Raw genomic sequence first — 4,600 nt, 5'->3', positions numbered from 1 at the left:
GTGTCTAAAGTCAAACTGAGGATCTGTAAAGTTTTCAAAAGAAAATTGTTTTTAAGGAAAGAGTTTCTAAGACAAGAAAGGGTGTGGTGCATGCAATCAGCCGAGCTCAAGAAAGTTTCCCCAGAATACCCATATATGTATATTTTATGATTTGATTTATGAATCTGAGAATCGCATGCTAGTTAGGGCTAGGAGAGATGCCTTTATATGTTATATGAGCTGGTAGACTTGCATGCTAGTGCTAAGTAGTCAGCGTTAGATTGGCCTAATATGTGATGCTTGTAGCCTTACAGATACTGGATGCTACGCTGTAATGTGAATGATTATTGGTATTAGTAACTGCTAAGTGTATGCTTTTAAAACTTTATACGGTTAGGATCTTATTGCCTTAGAATAATTGATTTGCCCTTATTTCCTATTCCTTGTCTGGTTGTGGTCCTAGGGCAGAGTCTATTATTCGACAGTATATTAGATCTTGTTATGTGTATAATTTGTATACATAAGGCAGCCGACAGTGAGGAAGGAAGGATGTGGAGAGCATGAGTTGTGGTATGTGGCCTGAATGCTCTATGATAGTTTATGGATCGGAGATTACCCTAGGGTAAGCCTAGGATGAGATTAGTGACAGGAGTCACCTGATTGCGAATTGTATGTGTGGATAGAATTGCATGATTGGAGTATGTTGGTTAGTTTTCCGTTGACCGAATGTTGGTTTCTTTGTGCTTTGTAGGACTCTTAGTAATGTGAGTTAGCTACTAAGTGAATATGCTAAGTCACATGTAGCACAGACTGGATAATCTCAGAGTGATGGACTTGACCGTATTGTGCAGCTCTCGTCTGAATCCAACCGTTCTAGGGTTGAGACTTTTACTCGAAGGATTATTCGATCTCTGTTGCATGTGGTTGTATTCATGAAGTAGTTAGTTGACATTAATGGGAGTTATTCAGCAGCTGAGGGTAGGGGGAGGTTGGGAACCTAGGAAAGCCTAGGATATGCTGCAGTGGTTTGGTAGTATGGTTTAGTGAGTACTGGCGTAATGGTCTAAATAAGTGACTTAGAGGATTCGGGAGGATTGCTGAGGAAAGTATGGATAGGTGTGGAAGGTAATATTAATCCCGTGCTACTGAAAGCACAGGATCCATACTCGAATCATTGAGAGTCTTAGAGAATCTAAGAAGCTTATGGGAAGGATAATTCTTGGTTATGTTCTGATAGTGGGGATAGCTGCTTTGCCAGATGCGGATGAGCACACATGAGGAAGGACCAGGGTTTAGTCTCGGCTCCGGTGGTGAACCAGTTAGTAGAAGGACTGTCGGGGGTAGTTAGTAGTCGGTTTAGTGCAGCGGTTTCTTCATCTACTGCAGTTCAGCCGTGGACGATTGAGCTGGTGAGTGTGTCAGGATGCGAGACCCTGAATGATATGATTTCTAGAGCCAAGAGCGGGAGACTGATTTGGAGCACATCAGGAAGAGGGGACCAGATCAGGTGCATATATTGGAGGGTCTCGGGAAGAGACCCAAGAGTTCGAATCAGCTTTTGAGAGGCCAGCAGGGCCGGATTCAGTGCCGTAATTGTGGGAAACTGCATGATGGAATTTTTTGTTCCAAGGGTTTGGATAAATGTAGCTCTGAGTTTGCTTCCCTAATTGCGTTTGGGATATATCTTCAAGTGAGGTCATATGTCATTTGCATAACGTAAGTTACGAGGTGGTTAGTGAAAGGTCGTTTCCCTCTTTGCTGGTTTGGAGCGTTCAATGTTATATGGGTCTATGGTCGAGATTGGTTCAGGGACGTGATGCGGAAGGTCTATGGTCAGGATCGGTGACTCAGCTATTGTGCTTGAGTCGGCTTTTGGAAGCGCCAGGGGAAGTGGTCTACTGCGGAGGCTTTGGTATGGGCATCGGTTATTTGGACTTCGAGATATAAGTGTGGCATCATTTCTAGGCATCTGAGATTATCAGTTTCGCTAGGATTCGGGAAGTGTTCGTCTGATCTTTAGGAGTTGTGTGGTCTTTTGGGGTCTGGGCTAGTAATAGAACACTAGCACGTTTAAGCAGTAAGTTGTCAGCAGTTGGTTATTAAAGAGTAGGAAGGATTAGGAATCCTTCAAATCTCATGTATTGCAAAGACTTATTTGAATCTAAGTCAGGGAGAATCACGCAGGTATTCAGGACAAGAGCAGGTATGAGACCGAGATAAGTTTCTTATCTCCATCGAGGAAAATGGTGGCCCAAGTGGCTGATTAGTTTCAGGGTTCTGTGAGTTTGGAGTTCGGTAAAAATTCCCAGCATGTGAATCGCGTCTTCTTGGTGCATGATAGCAGAATTTAGGGAAGCAAGTTGGGGTTCCAGTCATGAAGTGAGTTCAGTTGGGTGTTCAGTCGAGTGCGTGCTCGACTCTGTGTGTTCCGAATTTATAGACTGGGGCAAGGCGTAGTGTTGCAATTGTGGTAAGGTGAAGGTGCTGTAAGACTATGGGGGAGCAGTAGCATTCACTAATGGTCAGTTAGGGTGAAAGTGTTGTAAGACTACGGGGGAGCCGTAGCATTCACAAGCGGCCAGATAGTGTGGGAGGTGTAGAAAGACTACAGGGTAGCCGTGGCATTCACGGATTCTTCAAATGACTTAGGCCAGGGTGGGCCAGTTCACAAGGTTGTGAGTAGGTCACAACATAATTGGAATCAGGAAATGGTAGGTCGAAGGAGACCGGGCATGATGTAAAACTACAGTTATTATGGTAGCATTCACCTTTTTGCGTTGGATTCGGTGGCGACAGGTTGTCATCCTATCATGATCGGATGGATTAAAGGATTGAAGGAATCATGATTGGTGGTATAGATAGGGCAGTTATTGTTAGACGATTATCCTTCGGAGGTCGCGTGGGACTACTGCGTGTGTTTTTGGCCTAGCAATCGGTTAAGGGCCCGATGTTTTGAGTAGTTGACAGATAAGGTGAGATCAGAGAGGTCTCGGTTGCTTTCGAAAAGCAGCAAGTGGTAGCAAGAAGAGTCAAAGTGGGTTCAGTGTGCGATCCGTTGCTTGTATTCGGGGTAAATGTTAAGTTGTTCGTAGGTGGATTAAGTGATCTCTCGGAGTGATTGATTAGACTTTGTTGCACAACTTTTGTCTGAGTCTTAATCGTTGTAGGGATGAGTCTCCTACTCGAAGGATTATCTGAGCCTTCTATCAAGTATAAGTGATATACAGGGATAATTGGGTCTGTGGTGTTGTTTTCTAGTGGGAACCTCCAGTTATCAAAAGTTGAGTACTTAGTTGGGAGCTAAGTGGACTGGATTCAACAATAATGATTTAGTATGGGCGGTCTGTCAGGGAGTCAAACCATCTCGAGACTATATATTTCAGACTGAGTATATATGATAATGTTGCAAGGAATTCATTCATCTTCGGGTTTTAGAACCCTGCGAGGGATGGTTTTGGTTGCCCTAGGAAGGTTGGGGTATGCTCGGGGCTGTGACCACGTCGATCAAGTTGTTTGGCATGATAAGAATGGTAAGGAATGATTTCGAGAACGAAATCTAATTTAAGTGGGGGAGAGTTGTAACATCCCGTTTATAAAATAAATAAATAAATAAATAAATAAAATTGATAAATGAATAGTGGCCCTAAATGCGGAATAATTAAGCAAGGCGTTGGTTTTGGGGGTTAAAAAGTCATAATTGAGAGTTTGGGGGTTAAAATGTAGTTTTCGGATTAGTTTGTAAAGAATTTTGAAGGTTGAGGGCTGTTTAGTAAATTATGGATTTAATTTGAAAAGGATTTTAGAAGTCAGGGTGTGTTTGGTAAATTATTGACTTATCATGAAAGGATTTTTGAAGGCAAGACCTAAAGGGTAAATTCTGGATTCAAATTGAAAAAGATCGAAGAGAGGGGCTGAATGGTAAATATTGGGCTTAATTTGGAAAAAAAACCTATGGGAGGGACCAGACTTTTTTAATGTGCAAAAGTTGTATGGATGCGGGACTTAAACCCATGCCAGTTCCCCCACGTCGCATTTCCAAACCATAAACCTAAGAGACCATTTACAGCCGCCACCACCATGTGAGTCCCCAGCCACCACCTCAGAACTTCTTGTTTTTCCGATCTGACAAGGTCGCCACCTACTGCCTCGCCGATGAGTGCCACCTCAACGCTGTTGTCGGTGACGTAAGAGAAGTCGGAAAAGCTGTCAAGACCAACAAAGGAGATTGTTTCATCGTTTTTTCCTCCGACTGCCATGAGCCACCGCGAGGGTGGATGTGATTGGGTGTGTTTCCTATGCTCAGCTCGTGTTCGTGAAGTGTGTGCGTGGATGTGTTGCTGTCCAGAAACCTAGATGGACCACCATGGCAGCCAACCATGGTGGCTACCGCTAAGATGCTTCTTCAATCGCCGCCAGCCACCGTGAGAGGTGGCTGTGTGTGCGTGATATAGCAGTGTGTGCAATTTACTGTGTGTTTGAGTGTGGGATTAATGGAGTTCTGTGGAATGTTCATTTTTTTGGCCGGAAATCCACCACCACCACCATGAGGTGGAGGCTTCCACCACTTCACCACCACCAGTCGTCGTATGGTGGTGGTTGTGCGTGTATATTATGGTATTGT

The sequence above is a fragment of the Lactuca virosa genome, chromosome 6, assembly GCF_052849685.1.
Source record: "Lactuca virosa cultivar CGN04683 chromosome 6, Lactuca_virosa_CGN04683_v6, whole genome shotgun sequence".
NCBI lineage: Eukaryota > Viridiplantae > Streptophyta > Magnoliopsida > Asterales > Asteraceae > Lactuca > Lactuca virosa.
Note: the sequence above shows the minus strand (reverse complement) of the source record.